The 23,647-nt window shown below is 36.7% G+C and overlaps 2 protein-coding genes across 3 annotated transcripts in view; one reads left to right on the top strand and one right to left on the bottom strand.

Moving 5' to 3' along the window:
• The window catches only part of LOC147843705 (uncharacterized), a 999,056-nt gene that overhangs the window by 716,590 nt on the left and 258,819 nt on the right, over window positions 1–23,647 (bottom strand). The window lies entirely within an intron of this gene.
• Window positions 1–23,647, top strand: part of ralgapb (Ral GTPase activating protein non-catalytic subunit beta) — a 471,588-nt gene that overhangs the window by 392,815 nt on the left and 55,126 nt on the right. The window lies entirely within an intron of this gene.

The raw sequence follows: 23,647 nt of genomic DNA on the forward strand, positions 1-23,647 counted from the left end.
TGAATGAAAGCAAATTTTTTTGAGATATCAAGTTCAAATTTGGAGTTTCATTTGACAAGGGCACTCTTAGCCGTACTTTAGCATTACAATTATTGTTTATGTTCCCTAAAACAAACACAGCAATAGGGGGTGCTCTTATGTGTCAGCAATGGAAACTGAATGTCATATGGTGGTCATATCTGGTAATGCACCCAAACAAATTTGAATGAAAGCTCAATTTTTATGATGTCAACTTAAAATTTGGAGTTTAATTTATTCATGCATATTTTACTGCTGTTTTTAGTCTTCTGTTATATAGGAAGAGTAAGGGATCAAAATCTGTTTATTGTCACCCTTTAACCTGTGGGACGGTTCGTGGTTACATATTTAAACCATAATGTTATAGTTTAAACATTCTGCAATAATAACAACCCATATATCATTTGAAAGATAAACATTTATAGTTTCTAGTTTTTAGACTGATTTTTGATTGATATTACTGAGCAAACGATATGTATTAATTTGCGACAAGGATACTCAGAATTGTAATTTACCATAACTTTGCTACAGCAATGCACATGTAATCAACTTGTAGACATTTTTAGGGTAACTTCAAATTTAATACCACCAAAATACCCATACTACTCACGAGTTTGATGTCTATTTTACTAATTTTGGCGTAGGTATGAAAATGTACGGTTCATGTTCCTCAAAACGTACATATAAATCGGCAGCGCTTCTATATGTTCATCAACAGAAACTGAATGTCGCATGGTGGTCATGTGTAGTACTGCACCCAAACACAATTTGAATGAAAGCTCATCCTTTGTGATATCAACTTCAAATTTGGAGTTTCATTCTATAAGGATGCTCAGAGTCGTAATTTAGTGTTACAAATATGGTTTATGTTCCTTAAAACATACACAAAAATAGGGGGCGCTCTTATATGTTCAGCAATGGAAAATGAATGTCAACTGGTGGTCATATCTGGTACTGCACTCAAACACAATTTGAATGAAAGCTCATTTCTTTTCTTCGAATTTGGAATATAATCTGTTCAAATATAGAGCTTTTATTTTCTGTCAAATTTTGGCTGTAATGAGTCTCTTTTTTGTTTTTGTTTTTGTTTTTATGTAACATTAAAATATACATTTATTGCTTTATTTTTCCATAAACTTAAAGCCACAGAACTTTTTGTTCATTTAACTTTTTTGACAATTTACACTTTATCTACAATCTGACACGTCTCTTAAAATTAAGACCAAATTTAAATCTATTCACCAAAGCATTCATTTAAGTTGAACATCTCATATTCACGCCTAAAAGTGCATGGGGCGACAGTTAAGAGGTTGACAGTAATAATAATTGTTAAAGAGCGTCTGTATGTTCAGCCCGATGTAAGGTTTGGATTGAATGTAATAATAATAAACTTTGTTTTATATAGCACCTTTAAAGGCAGCATCTTTACAAACATATAGCAAGTAAAGAAGTAAAAGACACTTACAAGGATACATGCAAACAAGACTAGACATAACAAAGCAATCATAATAAAAACAAATTCAGTCATTCATTTTCTTTTCAGCTTAGTCCCTTTAATAATCTGGGTTCGCCACAGCGGAATGAACCACCAACTTAACCAGGACATGTTTTACACAGTGGAAGCCCTTCCAGTCGCAACCCATCCATGGGAAACATCCATACACATTCATACACACACACACACACATTATGGACAGTTCACCTTTAGTGCATGTCTTTACACTGTGGAGGAAACCGAAGCACCCAGAGGAAACCCATGCGAACGTAGGGAGAACATGCAAACTCCACACAGAAACGCCAACTGAGCCAGCCGAAAATATAAAAAAAAAAATATATATATATATATATATATAGTCAAATGTTTAAACACATCCCATAACGTGCAGCAGTGTAGTGAATATGTCAGTGTGGCAGAAGCATATTGAATCCAGAAACGCTGCATGTGGGATGTCATAAATCAAATGTATGAATGCTCAGAATAAGCTGACCACAAAGTGTGAGTAAAAGCTTTTTTTCCTCCGACAATGAAGTGTCGCTGCTTTGAATGTTTGGTCTCTGAGTAATGTTTGCAGCAGGGCTGAGCAAAAAAAGAACAAAAACTCATACCGCCATAAAGATTCAGTGTTGATCATAAATGAGTTGAGCCCTCACAGATCTCTCTTTTACATCAATATTTCCTACAGGAGGATTTACAGTCATACATTTGTGTATATACATTAGATAAGTCAGTGCCAAAGACAAAACTGATGAACTAATCTAACAAAAACCCTGAAGACCACAATACAGAAATTACTGCAGCCAAATAAATATGTTGGGGGAAATATTAAAGGGTGTATTGTGTCTCCAGAATGTGTCTGTAAAGTTTCAGCTCAAAACACTCATCAGATTTTTTTATTTTACCTATTATAAGTTTCTCTTTTGTACAACTGAGCACCAGGTGGCGTTTTTTGTGAACTGCGCCTTCAGGCCTAGTTCGCCCACTGTTTCTACGTGCCTTTCGGCTTGCCTCAGTCTCCTTCCTCGGCTGCGTCAGACAACAGACAGACTTAAAGGAAGAAGCTCTCACGTAGCGTTTGTCAGAAATACTACAGTAAGAGCTTTACCAACGAGTATTTGATGCATTTGTTAGGGAGTTGCAATGACATGATGTCGTTACAAAGTCTATGCACACACACAAATACCAACGCAATTTCACGGCAATTCGTAACTTTTTGATTTAGTGGCTAATTCGTATGAATTTGTATGATCTAATTCGTGCAATTTAGTACGATTTCCTCATCACCCAATGACGGTTAGGGTTAGTGGTGGGGTTGGGTGCCACGCATCCTTTTTAAAATCGTAAATTTATGTACGACTGAACTCGTATGAATTCGTACAAATTAGCCACTAAACTAACAAAACCTACAATACTTACGTTTCCTCAAATACACACATACACACACACACACACACACACATGGGCTGTTTCTCAATTCCAAGAACGCAGAGAACGGACTTGCGTTCTTGGTCTTACCAGGTGTCCTCTAAAAAAACTAACTCAGGAGACCGCGACGGCAGAGAACGCGTCCTGTGAGAAATGAAATGGTGCGTTCTTCCTGATGGTCACGTGACCTTCATGCATTTTAAATTAAATATTATTTAAACATTACAGCCTTCATACAACAATTTATTGTTTTTCCCCTTTTCAAAATATATACTCTTCATAAAAACATGATAAATACACTCTGCACAATACAAGTAAAACAGGTTTTAATATGAATTTCAGCAAACAAACATAATTTGTTTAATGTGTTTATTCCTTTATTACAGGGCCGGCCCGTGGCATAGGCAGTATAGGCAAATGCTAAGGGCACTGTAAATCCAGGGGGCGCCATAAATGAGCGGGGTTAAGTTGGTTTTGTTTTTGATATTTCTGACGCATTTAGTGATAAACGGCAATAACTATATTACTTACCCTAAAAAGATCTAAAGCGTGTTTCCTACAAAAAGACAAAGCTGGTTATGATTCACAGCTGTCTTTTTCTTTTTTTTCGCTCGACATTACGAGCACTGCTCCGTTTAAGCCCTCGCAATATGCGTTCAGCCGGGAGAGCTCTAGAGCTCTCAGTAAGGGACCGTCGGAAAAGTGCTTCTTTTTTCCGTTTTTTTTTTTTTTTTTTTTTTTGCTCCATCCTGTGTGTTTTATTTTAAACACGACTAATTTTCTCTTAAATGAGCACAAACAGTTACTAAAGTAGTCGAATGCTTCATTATAGATCTGTGCATTCTTACATGAACACCTCTGTTATCAAACAAAACACAATGAGAGATTCATTTGCTGCTCTTCACTAAATAACTACAGTAACTTTAATCAATATGCAAATACAATCAAACGTGAAGTAGATTTTACAGCTTTATTTAATTTCTGGATAGGCCATTGATTTTAATAGGCTAAACCTTTTATTTTATCGTCAATATTTTCTATTGTTTGCTATGTATTCTATCATTTGAAGCTATTTGTTGTCCCATATTTTTTAACATCCCAATGTTGACAGATATGACATAACATTGCTAATCAATAAATAGCTATAGTGCTATCTGTTCGTTTTAACTGCAGCTAATGTTATGGAAGGGCATAGATGTTATGGAAAATAGTAATAGAAATGTAAATACCCCCATCAGTCCTTCCTCAAGCAAATGTGTAAATATTAGATCTATTCAACAATAACGTCAATTGCATTAGCATATTTATCTGACGTTTTCCCAGCTTGTAGTCGGTCAAAAAGCTTGCAATGTGACGGGGCTCCACCTGAAACCTTGCCTAGGGTTAGGCCCGGGCCTGCTTTATTAAGATGTCCATAGTAATGTTTATATTCACTGTTTCATTTAGGGAAACTCCTGAGGTAAATAAGGTATGAACTTTTTAATAAATCTAGATAAAATGCTGCACTTCCCATCTCCAGCCGCAATGACTTCTGGGACTTCTAGAGCGAGTTCGGTGCATCCTCGATATCAAGATCACATCCGGGAAGGTTCACGCGTCCTCTGTTCTTGCGCTCTTGAGTATTGGAACTGAACTTTGGCAGCTGATGAAGACGTTACACGAGAACACGAAGACGCAAGACCGCTGAAGATTGAGAAACAGCCACAGACATCACTCGCGTTTAGCTTTGCACTTATTTTGCACAGTAAATGTGACAGGATACAGGCTAATCTCCACTGTTGTGTCGATATTTGTTATGTAAATGTACAAAATAAACCTGACCTAACGTCCACAAACAGGGGTTAAGCGTCTTCATTTATATTTGTTCTGACACGCGGCTGTGCTGATAAAGTAAATCCAAAGTAAATGGCTGTACTTCATTACACACGTGCTCTGATTTAAAACATTTTAAACTTGTGAAACTCACTCCTGATCACATTTAATGAAGATTAATAATCACAGAGAGCTGAACAGATCTTTTATTCCCAGTTGCTTTGCTTGTCTTGTTGATATGATTTTATGCGTTACTATGGAGACATGTTAATACGCAGCTGTCAATCAATTCGGTGGGCGGGGGGACTGCACTCCTACGCCAAGTTGCAGTCGGTCTGAAAACCGCTCCAATTGGTCCACCGTTTTTATGTTGGTAAATTAAAAAAGGACTGGGTGTGTTTATATCAGCCCAATATGACGGTCTATACACTATACCAACACACATATGTCTATCCAAACAGCTTGAAAAGTAGATTTTTCACCATAGGTGCTCTTTAAATAAAAGTTTAGAAGAGGAAAAATCAAGAGAAATATTAAAAAATATAAAAATTTGATGCATTTTACACTGAAATTCCTGAAGATGTTTAGTAAGCAAACTCTTATTTTAATGGTTAAACAGTTTAATAAAACCTGTTTAATTGCATCAAAAGTTTTTATCCACATTCACTAAGAAATGGATAAACATAGATTTTCAAAAGAGGGTGTGCTCATTTAAGCTGAACACTGTATATATCATGATATAGTGAATTCAATATTAATATTTTATATTTAAAGAGTTCAGTGGCTCAGTGGTTAGCACGATCACCTCACAGCAGGAAGGTCTCTAGTTTGAGTCCCGGCTGGGTCAATTGGCGTTTCTGTCTGGAGTTTGCATGTTCTCCTCGTGTTGGCGTGGGTTTCCTCTGGGTACTCCCCACAGTCCAAACACATGCGCTATAGGAGAGTTGATGAACTGAATTGGCTTTAGTGTATGAGTGTGTGTGTGTGTGTGTGTGTGTGTGTGTGTGTGTGTGTGTGTGTGTGTGTGTGTGTGTGTGTGTGTGTGTGTGAATGAGTGTGTATGGGTGTTTCCCAGTACTGGCAGTGCATCCGCAGTGTAAAACATCTGCTGGAATAGTTGGCGGTTCATTCCGCTTGGCGAACCCTGAGGAATAAAGGGACTAAGCTGAAGGACTACAGGTGAATGAATATAACGACTTGATTATTAGAAATGCTCTTTGTTTTGCAGTTATACTCTTCAGTACCCAATGTAAAAACCGGATTTCTGAAAAGATTATAAACAGAGCTAACTGCTTTTGCATATAAACTTTTCAGACATGGAAGCACCATTACAATCTCATATTTTCTTAAATTACCATAGTATTTGTTTTATATGGTAAATGAACGAATCCAAAACTCAGCTACTCACTTATCCCTCAACATTTCCTCCAGTTTCTTTGCTGTCGTCCGTCAGTGGAGATCGTACGGCTCAACAAGTGCTTTAATTAGTTTTTGTAGCACAAACAAAGCCGAGCTCTCAGTGAACACAAAGAGTCTCTCAGAGCAAATAAAAGCCTCCCCGTGGCTTGTGATGAGCAATTACCCCCATCAGCCACAGCGCTGGTCAATTACTGGAGCACACTGACCACACAGAGCACTGCAGCGTCCTCACACATCACAAACTACTGTAGACATCTATAGTAAAGACTGTAGTGTTCCTGAACTATAGTTATTGATCTGCTGTGGCGATTCTATAGTGACTATGGTAACACAACTACTATAGTAACTGATCTGCTGTGGCGATTCTATAGTTGCTGTGGTAACACAACTACTATAGTAACTGATCTGCTGTGGCGATTCTATAGTTGCTATGGTAACACAACTACTATAGTAACTGATCTGCTGTGGCGATTCTATAGTGACTATGGTAACACAACTACTATAGTAACTGATCTGCTGTGGCGATTCTATAGTGACTATGGTAACACAACTACTATAGTAACTGATCTATTGTGGTGATTCTATAGTTTCTATGGCAACACAACCACTATGGTAATTGATCTGTTGTGACAATTCTATAGTAGCTATGGTAACACAACCACTATAGTAATTGATCTGCTGTGGCGATTCTATAGTTGCTATGGTAACACAACCAATATAGTATCTGATCTATTGTGACGATTCTAAAGTAGCTATGGTAATAAAACCACTATAGTAACTGATCTGTTGTGGCGATTCTATAGTTGCTATGGTAACACAACCACTATGCTAATTGATCTGCTGTGGCGATTCTATAGTTGCTATGGTAACACAACCAATATAGTATCTGATCTGTTGTGATGATTCTACAGTTGCTATGGTAATAAAACCACTATAGTAACTGATCTGTTGTGGCGATTCTATAGCTGCTATAGTAACACAACTACTATAGTAACTGATCTGTTGTGGCGATTCTATAGTTGCTATGGTAACACAACCACTATGGTAATTGATCTGCTGTGGTGATTCTATAGTTGCTATGGTAACACAACCAATATAGTATCTGATCTGTTGTGATGATTCTACAGTTGCTATGGTAATATAACCACTATAGTAACTGATCTGTTGTGGCAATTCTATAGTTGCTATAGTAACACAACTACTATAGTAACTGATCTGTTGTGGCGATTCTATAGTTGCAATGTTAACACAACCACTATAGTAATTGATCTGCTGTGACGATTTCTATAGTAGCTATGGTAACACGACTGCAATATTAATTGATCTGTTGTGGTGAGTCTATAGTAGCTATGGTAACACAACCACCATGGTAATTGATCTGCTTTGGCGATTCTATAGTTGCTATGGTAACACAACCAATATAGTATCTGATCTGTTGTGACGATTCTACAGTTGCTATGGTAATATAACCACTATAGTAACTGATCTGTTGTGGCGATTCTATAGTTGCTATAGTAACACAACCACTATAGTAATTGATCTGCTGTGACGATTTCTATAGTAGCTATGGTAACACGACTGCTATATTAATTGATCTGTTGTGGTGATTCTATAGTAGCTATAGTAACACAACCACCATGGTAATTGATCTGCTGTGGCGATTCTATAGTTGCTATGGAAACACAAACAATATAGTATCTGATCTGTTGTGACGATTCTATAGTAGCTATGGTAACACAACCACTATGGTAATTGATCTGCTTTGGCGATTCTATAGTTGCTATGGTAACACAACCAATATAGTATCTGATTTGTTGTGACGATTCTACAGTTGCTATGGTAATATAACCACTATAGTAACTGATCTGTTGTGGCGATTTTATAGTCGCTATGGTAACGCAACTACTATAGTAATTACATCTGTTGTGGCGATTCTATAGTTACTATGGTAACACAAGAACTATATAGTATTGATCTTATTCTGCGATGCAGAAGTGCATTAGTTTTTTTCACACACTACGGCCTACATTTATCCACTGTAAAAACATCTGCCAATGAACAGTTTCAATATTTTTGTGTACAAGTGTTTGCTCTGTCGACTTTTGATGTTGAAAACTCAACTCTACATTTTAACAAAGTGACTTTTGTTGACAGTTTAGTTGTTTGAAATAATATAATGTTTAGGAAATAATTAATATCTGGATCAGTGGTTCTCAAACTACCACTTAGGTAGGTGTAGGTGTAGGTGTACCACTAGTGGTACGCGGGCTTGCTTCTAGTGGTATGCGGAGGAATCACTGAGTAATGCAAGAAAAAATTAATACAATTTTAATCATTTAATGCATACAATAACACCAATGTGATCAGCATTGGCTGTTCTCTAAAGCCTATGATCAAAGCAATGTGTTTAAAATGTTTACTTTAGTGCAGGGGTCACCAATCCTGGTCCTGGAGGGCTGGTGTCCCTGCAGGGTTTAGCTCCATCTTGCCTCAACACACCTGCTTGGATGTTTCAAGTATACCTTGTAAGACCTTGATTAGCTTGTTCAGGTGTGTTTGATTAGGTTTGGAGATAAAATCTGCAGGACACCGGCCCTCCAGGAACAAGTTTCGTGACCCCTGATTTAGTGCATCGCCTCATCAGCTGCTAAAAATCAATTTAATTGGCGCAGAACTAGAGAAAGAGGGGCGTGGTGGTACCCGGCCGCACAAAAAAATCATGAATTATTTCAGTTTAATTTATAATCTGAAGTCTGAACGATCATTTATTTAGAAAAATCTTTTATTTTCAAAAATTGACCGTATTCTCTTGTTACATCTCGGTCACTTGAGTGCCAAAGTTCAACCTTCAGGCAAGCAAAATGAGTGAGAACTGCAGCACGACACGCTTACGTATTCCAGGCGTCCGCAGTTAGAAACATTAACTTTTAAGAATGCCGCACTGCGAGTCACATGACAAAAACCGTCTGATCAGGTTTATATTTTGTAAAGAATGTAATTTCATTAAATGAATATGACTTTGCCTCGTTTTCGAACTGTGCAGTGCTGTAGCTGCTTAATTTTGCCAACTGCGCTACTTCATTTTACAGTTTTTCTCGATTGCTTGGATGCAGTTGTCAACTGAAACTCCACATTTTCAAAACAGTTAACACACAGGCGTAAACAGCGGCACTCATGGGCAAAATGACACATTTTGCTTGCAAAAGGCACATATCGTGTCAAAACATTTAACATATGCAACAAAAGCTAGTTTCACCTTCAAACTACACAACTTGCAAACAAGTATATGAGCTCTTTCAATTAATCATTACACAATGGACAACAAAATACAAAATACAGAACTCAAAATGCACCACCATTGCTTGCCATTGTAGCCTATAGCCAGTGGCATTTGTTGTCTCTATTTGGGCTGTCAAATTCGCCTTTTTGCAAAGAATTGGATCAAGAATAAGATGTGCTTTGATTGAATTTATATTGAATTCATGACATTTTTCAAACTGTGGCTGAAAACTGAAATACTGTATATAAAAAAAACAGACAAAAGTAATAAAATACTGTAAATATTAGAGAAAACACAAGTAAACTAATATACAGTCAAAACTATTGGGAGTATAGGACATAGCCATATCGACCACCTCCATCAATGCTGGCACAGAACAACACAGACCTTCCATCGTTTATATAAGGTTTGCAGAATGATGGCTAATTGAAGATTTGTGTGAAGGAGTGTCAAACCGGTGCTTCAGTGATTTCATACTGATGTTGGTAGTTTTTAATAGTTAAGAATAGATGGATTCTGTTTGGTTACCAAAACTAAAACAATGGAGTTTGGACTGCTTGAATGACATCTGTGTTAACTGTTTGGAAAAATGGTGGGGAAAATGTGTCAACCCAATGAGAAAGAGTTTACACATTTGCAAGACCGGTCTTCTGCTCTGCTGGGATAGTGATAATGAAAATGAAGAGGAACCTAGTTTCTTTAACCAGGTCAAAGCAAACTAGAAAAACTGTAATAATGTTGATTATGGTGGTACTTGGAGAGACAATTTTTTTCTGAGGTGGTCCTTGGTGAAAATACTTTGAGAATCACTGATCTAGAGAAATACCTCTGTATAATAGCAAAACATGTACTGGAAGGTTATTTCAAGGTTTTTATTGATTTCTGCATGATATACAACACTAACCCAGATAATATTGCACTTTAAACTATTAAACATGTTCATTAAAGTCACTTTTCAAGGTTAAAAGTTCTTAGAGGAAGGATCAAGATCCCATAATTCAACTAAAAATATACAAATTACAAACATGAGTCACAAAATCCAGAAAACAGCTAATTCACAGATATTTTTTACATTGCATGCTAACAATAAAAATGACTTCCGCAAGCATAGCACACACGACGGCCTACATTTACACGATCAAATGCATGCATCAGCCTTCATATATAAGAGCTCTCTCTTCTCCTCATCCGACTGCAGATGTATGTTTCTAATTTACTGGCTGTAATGAGCTGGAGTTGAGGTCAGCTGGATAAAGCTCTGTCATCAGGCCTGACATGTTTACGGTGGTCTGAAGTGGGCTGGGTGGGGTGTGCCAGCTTTATACGGGGGGTACAGCAGGGTCCGTGGCTTTGACTCGGCCTCTGCTATTATTTTTGAACTTTTATACTCGCCTGTGGTGGCGGTAACCTTGTTTTATTTTTATATCTTTATGTTGGAGGGGGAGAAAAAAAAAAGGATCTGCCTCGAGTGAAGCCATAAAAAGATAAATATACTCAGGGCCATGAGAGAGAGAAGGAAGGAAAGAAGAAAAGATGAGAGGAAAAGAGGGAAGCGCAAACTCCTGCTTCTTTATGATGGGCAGAGGATGAATGCAGGATTTTTTACATTTCTTGTGCAGGACTTGTGAGATGTTTGAGTGCAAAATGTGATCCAGGACTACAGAATCTGTCATTTAAGGGTACATTTTGGTGACCCTTTGTGTATTGTCTGAAACGGCTGAATAAATTAGCTTCATATACGTTTCTCATTGAATAAATAAGCTTTACATTGATCTTTGGTTTATTACAAGTGGATAATATTTGACTGATATACAAATGAAAATCTGGAGGCTGCAAAAATCTAAATATTAACTAAAGTTGTTCAAATTAAGATCTTAGCAATGCATGATACTATTCAAAAAACAACTTTTGATATATTTACAGTAGGAGATTTACCAAATGTCTTCATGCATCATGATCTTTTATTTACATTTTAAGGATTTTTGGAAGGAAAATCGATCATTTTAACTCAAACACTGTGTTTTTGTCTCTTCCTAAATGCAGTCATGCAACTTAAGACTTGTTTTGTGCTACAGGCTCACATGTAAACCTGCAATTCAGAGAAAATTATATTTGCAAGACAAAAAAAAGGGCAGGAAAAGAGAAATAATTAATGCTAGTGCTGTATAGAGTTGTGATGCATTAGAAAAGTGAGGCAAAAAGAAACCTAAGCAGCCCCTCTCAGTCCCGTAGCCAGCCTGTTGAAAGAGTTGGTTCTTTTTTGTTTATGTTTTTTTTTTTTAAATGGACCTGTTTTACAGCAATCCGTCTCCTTTTCTATTTAATTATGCAATATAGTGACATGGATCAGCTTGACAGATGGTGATCATAATTACACCTTTTTTGATACACCCTACTACAGTTTTGTGCTCATCAGAGTATTGTACTACGAAGTTTTTATTTACAAATTTGGATTTAAACTGTAATCCAGTTTATAAATATTGTTATGATATTAGCATTTGAAAAAAATAAACAAAGACATATAAAAAATAAATATTTTACAATTTTATTAACATCCATCATTTAATAAAAATAGGAATCTGGTAAAACTTGTTTTAATATACAAACTGTATTTACAAAAAACTGGCCAGCTCATTCAACTTTCCTCAGTCAGAACTTGGCCAATTGAATAATTCAAAATTTAATTTGTCTTAAAGCCTTCTATCTATAATTTTAATGATGGCATAGTAATCAAAAAAAGGATAAATAAGCTTAAGGCCAAATTCTGCACTTTGTCAGAAAAGTGTTTGCTACATTGTTAAAAAATTATGTTTGTTTCACACAATCGGTTTGTATTAGGACAACATGAATGAAATTGGTTTGAACACAATAGTTGTCCACCAAAAAATCAAGATTTTTGTTGGTTCAAGCATAAACAAACAGCAAGCATAATGTTTGAGGTTACTGTTAAAATGCTGGGCTCCACACAATTCCTTCATGTTGTCTTAACACAAATCACTTAAGTTAACTTCATTGTGTTTACAAATTTAAGTAGACTGAATGTAAAACATTTAAATTATACCCCTTCCCAAAGAAATTCAAGAATTACTAAATGCATGGATCATGATCTTTTATTAATATTCTAATGATTTTGGGAAGAAAAATCGAGGATTTTAATTTAAGCACTGTGTTTTTGGCTCTTCCTAAATACAATAATGCAACTTAAAATTTGTTTTGTGCTCTAGGCTCACAAATAAACATACAATTCTCAGAGAACAAAATTTGCAAGACAAAAAATGGCAAGAAAAGAGAAATAATCAATGCAGCGATGCTCCAGTGTCGTACAGAGTCATGATGCATTAGAAAAGCGAGGAATAAAGAATCATGAGCAGCCCATCACATGTACTTCACCACTGCTACACTGTAAAAATGCAGGACAACATGAAGAAAGTAAGTAAATGTATTATTTTTTAAAAAGTTAAGTGGACTGAACATAAAATAATTCAGTTATTCAATTCATGTTTATATTTTACAATGTAGATTGTGTCAAAGCAGCCTAACATAGTTCTAGTAAAGTCCAGATCTGTTCAGAGTTGTCCTCCCAAAAAAGTCAAGAATTGTGTTGCTTCAACTCATTTTAAATAAGTATGAACAAACAGCAAGCGTAATGTTTGAGTATACTGTAATAATGCTGGGCTCCACACAATTCCTTCATGTTGTCCCAACACAAATCGATTGAGTTAACATAATGGTATTTCCAAATTTAAGTAGACTGAACGTAAAACAATTAAGTTATCGCCATGAATTGTGTTGTTTCAGCTCATTTTATTTAAGTACTTTAACAGCAAAAGTCATTTTCTGAGTGTTTAGTAAGTATACATCTTGTGGGCTTAAAACTATTATAAACTAAAAGAGAATTAAGAGTGTGTGTCTATTTTGAAATGTCACAGCTCATTTCCCTAACTTCCATTTCTTTCCTATTTTTTTTTTAAATTCTGGAAGCAATTTGTCATCCAGGGGACATTTAATAGGGAACATATTATCTTTTTACAGGGGCATGGAGTCTGCCACAGCCTGCCCACAGTTCCTATAAACAGAATTGGTCCATTTAGTGGTGCGTTTGATACGTTCGAGGGCAGCAGGAGCTCAGTTTCAGACTGCAGCCTATAAAGACGGGCATGAAAGGCCCAGATAAGTACTCCTATTCACCAGCGCAGTTCATTTAAATGAGCTAATGATGATCAATCTTCATTTGTGTTGCCAAACTGAATGCTCTCCTTCCTTTTTCTTAATCAGTTTTCCATCTGACCTTCTCTGACCTGGTTTGGTTGTTTTAGGTTAGTGATTTTTTTTCCCCTTCATCATTTGTTTTGGGGCTTTTGTTGGACGCAGCGCAGCCCGAGGCGTCTCCTCCACCCATCAGCCCTGAACAATGACCCGTTCACCTGCACACACCTGCCCTCCCGCTCCTCAGGCCGTCCGCTGGGAAACACAGGGACACTGCTGGAGCTTTAATCAGCTGCAAAACAATTAGACCGCTTCTGTTGTTTAATCCTGCTAATCTTACTGGAACAAATGCATGTAAATAAAAGTGTTTAATTAGTGGCGTTTATTGAATCAGACAATACTGGAGCTATTAGGAGGATTTCAAAACCCTAAACTGTGTTTTACATGTATTCATTCATTCATTTTTTTTTCAGCTTCGTCCCTTTATTAATCTGGGGCTGCCACAATGGAATGAACCAACAACTTATCCAGCATATGTTTTGCGCAGCGGATGCCCTTCCAGCTACAACCATTCACTTGGAAACACCCACACAGACACTCATCGCACAATTTAAGCTTATCCAATTCACGTATACCACATGTTTTTGGACTTGTGGGGGACACCGGAGCACCCGGAAGAAAACACACGTGAACACGGGGAGAACATTCAAACTCCACACAGAAACACCAACTGACTCAGCCGAGGCTCGAACTAGCAACCTTTTTGCTGTGAGGCGAACGTGCTACCCACTATGCCACCATGCAGCCTCCTGAATAAGCCTGCATGATGGTTCTGTAATGTACTGATAAACTTTAGACTTTCATATATTTTAGATTCATTACGCACAACTGAGGTTGTTCAAAGCCTTTTATTGTTTTAATATTGATGATTTTGGCATACAGCTCATGAAAACCCAAAATTCCTATCTCAAACAATTAGCATATTTCATCCGACCAATAAAAGAAAAGTGTTTTTAATACGAAAAAAGTCAACCTTCAAATAATTATACTTCGATACCGGCCTTAAGCTTATCCAGAGTATTGGGTCTTGCGTCTCTCAACTTTCTCTTCACAATATCCCACAGATTCTCTATGGGGTTTAGGTCAGGAGAGTTGGCAGGCCACTTGAGCACAGTAATACCATGGTCAGTAAAGCATTTACCTGTGGTTTTGACAGCTCGCATCAAATTCAAAGCTCTGATGTTTGCTCACAAAGTGACTTCTGGCTTTGCTCCTTCTTATCTGCTCTCACTTCTGCAGATGTATGTGCCCTCTAGAAACTTGCGTTCTGTGAATGAACGTCGCCTCGTGGTTCCATCCCAAAGAGGGAAGAAATCACTTTCCCGAACTCTCGCATTCAATCTGCCCAGTTGGTGGAATGAACTCCCTAACTGCATCAGAACGGCAGAGTCACTCGCTGTCTTCAAGAAACGACTAAAAACTCAACTATTTAGTCTCCACTTCACTTCCTAATCTGCAATTGCCTCTCTGGCTAACTGTACTACAAAAAAAATAATAATAATAATGTTTTGCGTCTTACACTTTACATATCTAAAACTTGCCTACAGCACTTATTCATTGTTGCTCTTATAGTTGTGTAAATTGCTTCCTTGTATTCATTTGTGAATACACAAAAGCGTTTGCTTAATGACTATATATATATATATATATATATATATATATATATATATATATATATATATATATATATTATATTATATTATATACAAACGCAGAAGCAAATGCTCAGACTTTGATTGAAGATTACTAATGGTATGAGGGGAGGGGCTAAGAATATGGCAGAAACTGACATCATCAGAAAAGCAGCCAATCCAAACGCAGAAGCAGATGTTTCGATTGAAGATTATCAAAACAAACTGTTTTATCAATGGATTAACATGCACAAGTTAAATGTTCATGATTACACACAGACTTTAAGAATATTTATTAAAAGACTGGGCCAACTTCACCACCATTTTTTTTTATTGCAGCATTGGAATCTGACATTGCATTAGAAGAAAACAGCACAAACAAATGTTCAGAGAAATTAAGATTTGATAGGAAAATAGCTTTAGAGAGAGCCTTGGAGTGGGCGAGAGAGAGACAGAAAGAGAGAGAGACATGTTGAAGTGAGTGATTTGGGTTGGCAGGGATCTGGTGGAGGAGTGTGGTGGTTCTGAAGTCCTCCAGAAAGAGGCGCCAGTGTGTCCGGCAGGGGCCCTGACCATGAGCCACTTCCCCCCCTGCCTCCCCCCCCCCAGAGTCACGGCCACAAAATCACCCGCTGGCAGGCCGAGAGCTGCTGCCACCGCATGCTTCTTTAATATCCAGCAGAAATTGAAATATCTTTGTGGGTTCACACACACACACACACACACACACATATACGAGTGTGCGCCGTCATGCACAGAACCCGATACACACATGCGCACACTCTGTTTGGCATCATGCAGGCCGACTTTACATGCATTCTCACCACCAAAAATAAATATATAAACTGAAATCATTTCATTCTCTCATTGAATGCCAAGAGTGGTTAGAGGGACGTTTTAACATGATGTTACAGCACGTAATGGGAGGATGAAAAATGCTCCACGCTGCACAAACCAGCTTGGCTTTAGACTTTAAACAGCGGCAACGCTTGACCTAGAATGTGCCGCGTTACGCTGGTCGGAAGCCTTCGTTTGTGTTTATTTGAGCACCGGTTACTCAAAGCAAACTTCTACTGAGAAAATATACGAGATGATTTTCATTCAGTCTGTTAAAGGGCTCTAGATCTACAATCCAAACATGAGGTGGAAGACTGCAAAGCAGAAATAGAGGGAGATGTTTTCTACTTCATAACAGTGACATCGTTTTAATGTGCAAGGAGTTTACATATGCAGAGGTTTATTAAATACAAAGCAGAAAAAAATTACTTTTTTGTATTTATGTTTATTTTTAAATAGACATTTTTATTTATTTTTCTAATTAATATAAAAAGTATTGATAATATTATTGAATGGGCCAGTTTTTGAGTTTTTTCCGAAAAGAAAATGAATGAATGAATGAATGAATGAATGAATGAATGAAATATATTTATTACAACTAGAGTTCCTTTCATTTTCTTGTCGGCTTAGTCCCTTTATTAATCCGGGGTCACCACAGCGGAATGAACCACCAACTTATCCAGCAAGTTTTTACGCAACGGATGCCCTTCCAGCCGCAACCCATCTCTGGGAAACATCCACACACACATTCACACACACACTCATAAACTACGGACAATTTAGCCTACCCAATTCAGCTGCACCGCATGTCTTTGGACTGTGGGAAACCCACGCGAACGCAGGGAGAACATGCAAACTCCATACAGAAGCGCCAACTGAGCCGAGGTTTGAACCAGCGACCTTCTTGCTGTGAGACGACAGCACTACCTACTGCGCCACTGCGTCGCCACAACTAGTTTGTAAAATTAATCAGGACTAGTTCATTGTGGACTCCTGGTGGTCACAGTAATTGTAATGATTGGAATTATAAAATGTAAAGTAAAAAACTTTAATTCTTAAGCTAGCTGTGAGACATGCTCTACCTTTTGTCTTACTGTAACTAAATTAAAACTCTTTTTTTTAATTTTTTTTTACTAAAAATACAAAACTATAATCAAAAATTAAAAATATCTTAATTTTATTTTAGCCGTTTCCTTATGGCACTCATTTTTATTTACTTTTACTCATTGTACTAAAATAATACTAAAGCTAAAACACAATAAAAATAATTTTTAAAACAAATCAATCTAACCTCAAATAATAATCCTAAAATGAAATATGAAATTAAACGCTTAAATTTCACCCAGTCTACACTGTAAAAGGTAAAAAAGCGATTACTTTAAAAAGTTATAACTTCAGCTGTTGTTTTGTCGCTGTAATTGCTGTTAAATTAACTGTATTTTATAATTATCCACATAGTTTATTTACTTATTCATTTTAAGTCAAAGTTTTACTCACTTTTTAAGGAAAGTCAACTAATCTCTATAAAGCCAACATGTTGACTCATTTTTTTCTTCAGTAACTGAAAAAAGTGTTGCATGCAGAGCTGTAGCAAACAATTTATTTGTGTTGAATTTAAACAAACAAATTAAATTGAATAATGTTCAACTTAATTTGTTTGTTTAAATTCAACACAATTAAATTGTTTAAAACCACTTAACATAAAAAAATGAGTAAATCCAAGGAATCATCTTCGAATAATATTTTTTAGTGCCAACAACTTTCAAAGCAAAGGATTTATTCAGTTTTTATAAGTAAAATCAACTAATCACTTTGAAAGAAACAGGTTTAATCACTAAATTAAAACTTAAAACAACAGGATTACTTAAAAATGTTTATTATTTGTTAACATACATAGTAACCATTAATTTATGCCTGAATATTAAGACATGTAAACATTGATTTTAATAGTTTATTAATCATTTACTTACTCATTCTGAATGATCCTAAAAACCCTCAACTACTCTTAAACACAAATGGTTTGTAAATAATGCAATACTTAATTAAGTAATGAAAATTAAATCATTAACTAAGTATGAAAGTACAATTATTAAACACATTGTGAATGTGACTGTAAGTCAAGAATACAGCATTTGTAGATGCAGTTATAAACTGCTTACTAACGTTTATTAATGTAGAGTTAATGCTTCCCCGCTGAAAAATCCAGCTTAAACCAGCCTAGGCTGGTTGGCTGGTTTTAGCTGGTTGATCAGCCTGGTTTTAGAGGGTTTTGGCCATTTCCAGGCTGGTTTCCAGCCATTTCCAGCCTAGTCTTAGCTGGTCAGGCTGGAAAATGACCCACCAAGTCCAGCTAAAACCAGCTTGACCAGTTTTGGCTGGACTCCCAGCTTGGCTAGACTGGTCAAGCTGGTTTTAGCTGGTCATCTCCCAGCCTGACCAGCTAAGACCAGGCTGGAAATGCCTGGAAACCAGCCAAAACCCCTATAAAACCAGCCTGGTCGACCAGCTAAAACCAGCCAACCAGCCTAGTCTGGTTTAAGCTGGATTTTTCAGCAGGGTAACAGATAATGAATTCACTATTTGCTAATGCTTAATAAGGGATTTATAGTGTGTAGTTATTATAAAGTGTTACCATTAAAAGTAATATCAAATACTTAAATCAATGGCAACATGTAAAACTATCTGAGATCAAGCTGCTCTGTTTACTTTGTGTGAATAACGTCAACAAATCACATTGAAAGCAACATGTTTGCTCATTTTTTAAAGTAAAGTTTACTCCTCACTTGCTGAAGGGCACAATGATGCTTAAAAATAACATTTTTGTCGACGGCATTCGTGGATATCATGGTGTTCGTCAAGATGCATGTAATTGTTCGGGGAGGTTGAGGGACGTGCTGAAATTAACGCGCGGCTCGTCCTGCAGTTAGTGTGAGCCCATAATGACGCTGATCATTACAGATGAGAATTCCCTTAAACAGCCTGGGTTTTGGATCCGGAACGCTCCACTCCATCTCCAGAGCCACCAACCACTGCTGCCGCCAAAAATAACACAGCAGCGCCACTCCAGCCCGCGCCTCACCACAGAGCGGCCCGCCGCAAGAGCCGGGATCAAAACACACACAAAAAAGGAAACACAGCACATTGGGGGAAGGAAAAAATTGTTCATATAACTTTACTCGACTTCTTATAAGATACACAGAATCTGCTGATGATTTTGGCTCCTGGTGAAGCCACAAAATCGAATCTACAGACGGGGCCAAGGCTGCAGAGAGAAACTGTGTGTGTGTGTGTGTGTGTGTGTGTGTGTGTGTGTGTGTGTGTGTGAGTGTGTGTTTGAGCTCAATGGAGATCTGATGAAATAAATTGCCTGCAGTGGTGGTTCATAGTAAAGTCATTCAGCAATGGCAATTACATTAATAATTCAGTGAACAGCTCATCAAATGCTCAGATTAAAGCTTGATAAATGAGACGACATGGCGCTGCTACGGTGAAAGGATCATTTATGCATGGATACAGCAGATTTAATTAGTTTTCTTCTGGTCATGTTTATGACCAAGCGCATTACAGCTTCATTTTCAGCCTACACACAGGATTGTAAAATGATTGTGTTTAATCAAATGTAAACTTTGGGAAAATGTTTAATTGAACAGTGTTGACCTTTTTATGTGAGCACCACGGTTGTAGATCGAATTATGGACAAGAAAACAAAAGTGCTGTCACGTAGGCCCCAGTCACTCTCTAGGAGCTTATCAAAACACAATGCTGCCCCACTGAGGACGCAAGAGTGCTGCACATCAGTCCAGAATAAAACTGACTCATTCATTTTCCTTTGGCTTATAGTCCCTTTATTCATCAGGGGTCGCCACAGCGGAATGAACCGACAACTTTACCCTTCCAGCCGCAACCCAGAACTGGAAAACACCCATACACTCTCACATTCACAAACAGCGCATGTGTTTAGACTGTGGGGAAAACTGGAGCACCCGGAGGAAACCCACACCAACAAGGGGAGAACTTGCAAACTCCACACAGAAACGCCAACTGGTACAGTCGGGACTCGAACCAGCGACCTTCTTGGTGTGAGGTCATAGTTCTATAACCTCTGAGCCAATATGTCGCCCCGAGAATAACATAAATGACAAACTTTACCGAAGTAAATAATAGTTAATTAATTTTCCTTCAGCTTAGTCCCTTTACTAATTAGGGGTCGCCACGGTGGAATGAACCGCCAACTTATTCAGCATGTTTTACACAACGGATGCCCTTCTAGCTACAACCCAGTACTGGGAAATACATTAGAATATTTTTAAGAACCAAATGCTTTGTGGATGGTTTTTAGCAGCTGTTGGGATGTTTTTGAGTTTGTTTTCCAATTGACCCAGCCGAGACTCAAACCAGCGACCTTCTTGCTGTGAGGCCCTGTGTCGCTTCGAGAATAAAATAAAGGACAAAAACTTTACCAAAGTAAATGAATAAACTAAAATAATTCATTCATTTTCCTTAAGCCTAGTCCCTTTATTCATCAAGGGTCTCCACAGCGAAATGAACTGCCAACTTATTCAGCATGTTTTACACAACGGATGCCTTTCCAGCTGCAACCCAGTCCTGGGAAATAAAGAAATTTTTTTTAAGAAAATCAATGCTTTGTGGATGTTTTTTTGCAGCTGTTGGGATGTTTTTGCATTTGTTTTTGGTGTGTTTTTATTGGTTTTAAGCATTGACATACAGTTTCTGATTTGTTTTTATCATTGCTGTGCAGCTGTTCAAGTGTTCTGTTTGGTTATTAGCGTTTCTGACCGGTTGCTGGGGTGTTTTGGTTGGTTTGTAGCACGTTGCTGTCAGGTTGTTGAGGTGTTTTGATTGATCTCTAAATTTAGTCACACAGAAAATCCCAAATTTAGGCCTGTATGATTAATATTCTTAATTAATGCAAGTAATATATATTACACACTCATTCACACACACTCATAATCCAATTTAGTTGATCAGTTCCCCTATAGCACATGTGTTTGGACTGTAGGGGAAACTGGAGCACCCAGAGGAAACCCACACCAACACGGAGAGAACATGCAAACTCCACACAGAAACAAAAATTGACCCTGCCGGGACTCAAACCAGCGACCTTCTTGCTGTGAGGCCCTGTGTTGCTTCGAGAATAAAATAAAGGACAAAAACTTTACCAAAGTAAATGAATAAATTAAAATAATTCATTAATTTTCCTTCAGCTTAGTCCCTTTATTCATCAGGGGTCGCCACAGCGGAATGAACAACCAACTATTCCAGCATGTTTTACACAACGGATGCCCTTCCAGCTGCAACCCAAGTACTGGGAAATAAATTATAGTAATATTTAAGAACCAAATTCTTTGTGGATGGATTTTGGCAGCGGTTGGGATGTTTTTGCGTTTGTTTTTGGTGTGTTTTAATTGGTTTTCAGCGTTGATGAACGGTTTCGGATTCGTTTTTTATCAAAGCTGTGCAGCTGTTGAGTGTTTTGATTGGTTATAAACGTGTTGTAGGTGTGTTCTGATTGGTTTGTAGAGTTTCTGGACGGTTGCTGGGGTGTTTTGATTGGTTTGTAGCACGTTGCTGTGCGGTAGTTGAGGTGTTTTGATTGGTCTCTAAATTTAGTCAGAAAAAAAATCCAAATTTAAGCCTGTATGATTAATATTTGATTAATATTTAATATGATATGATATTTAATATGATTAATATGATTAAAAAATTTTAGAGAGAGAGAATGAGTGTGTATGTTTTCCAGTACTAGGTTGCGGCCGGAAGGGCATCCGCTGTGTAAAACATATGCTGGATAAGTTGGTGGTTCATTCCACTGTGGCGACCCCTGACAAATAAAGGGACTACACCAAAGGAAAATGAATGAATGAATGAATGAATGAATAAATGAGGTCTACAACATGTAAGAGTCGTAAAGCAATTAATTAATTTCTGTTTAAGTTGTGAACAGAAATGCACCAAAATACTACTAATAATATAATGAGAAATAAGTTTGTAAATGATGAACTGAAATGATATTCGTAAATGGGGATGTTAATTGTTTCTCCACTAGATGGAGCCATAGATTCGTATTTGGTTAGTTGGGTTATCTATATAAAGAGAATCCAAACATGAATTTCGTTATTAAAAATGGAGCCGATCTGTGTTACAATAAAATCTAATAGAATTATTGTTATTAGAGTTATTGATAGTGATAGTAAATATTTTGAATATGGATATGGAGGGATTACATCAATCTGTTTGTTATGTAATAGAGCTATATTCACTAATTGTGTAACAAAATATACGAATAACATGTCCAAATATAAAGGTTTCCTTAGTTATGCCTTGACTAAAACACTACTGGTCATCTAAGTGAATGGGTAATATATTTTGATGCATTTGAACAAAACAGATTTATTAAACATATTTATTGAATTATTTTTTGTTTACAGAACATCTTTAGAAATGGAAAGATGATACATTTAAATTCATGCAAAAATATAGCAAAAAAACTACATTTCAACAAAATTATATACATGTTTTTGTTTCTCTTGATTTTTGATATTTTTGAAAATGATTTTTTATATTTTTCTGTAACATATACATTTGAACTACTAATTTCTGAACCATGATCGTAAGTTATTTTGTTAGATAAGCTCTAGATTTGGCTGACTAATCTAATGTATATGCACAAATATAATATTGTAAAGCATCCAATAGAAAATATTAATTTAAATGAGAGATTTGTGGGGGTTCATATTATATGCTGAGCACTATATATATATATATATATATATATATATATATATATATATATATATATATATATATATATATATATATATATATATATATATGTATATATAGACCTACATATCTTCCATATATCTATTGCTGATTGTAGTTCATGTGTTCTGATTATCTATGCTGTTTTTTTTTTGTACAATAAAAAATATGTATTTATTGCATTAATACAGCTAATGTAAATATAATTAAATTTAATTTAATTCAGCCTGAATGCATTCAACAATTCCCCAGGATTATCAAGGTGTAAATTGTTTAGATTTTTTTTTCCAGGGGATATTGTTGCTTTATGAGGCGTCAAGCAGTTATATACAGAATCCAGCCTTTCATTGCCATGATATTTCTATATGATATGATATTCATATAATAGTGTCTAAGCGTATGAAGTTTCTAGTGAGAATACGTAGAAAATAAACACAACAAAATAAACAGTGATTATGAAATAATAATGGAATAAAAGACAGACAAGCCACATAAATACATGAACATTAATGAATTACGTTATGTAATATTTATAATTCATAAATCAAATCCATCGTCATGATTTTTCGCGCCAACAGAGATTCCTGACCTACATCCAGATCCCAGGCATCGATTTATCCGCGCTCTTCGCATTGATCTCCTATTGGCTGTGTTAGTCCGCGTGGAGTCACGTGAGCA

Source organism: Danio rerio, chromosome 6, assembly GCF_052040795.2.
Source record: "Danio rerio strain M-AB ecotype USA chromosome 6, GRCz13ab, whole genome shotgun sequence".
Lineage (NCBI taxonomy): Eukaryota > Metazoa > Chordata > Actinopteri > Cypriniformes > Danionidae > Danio > Danio rerio.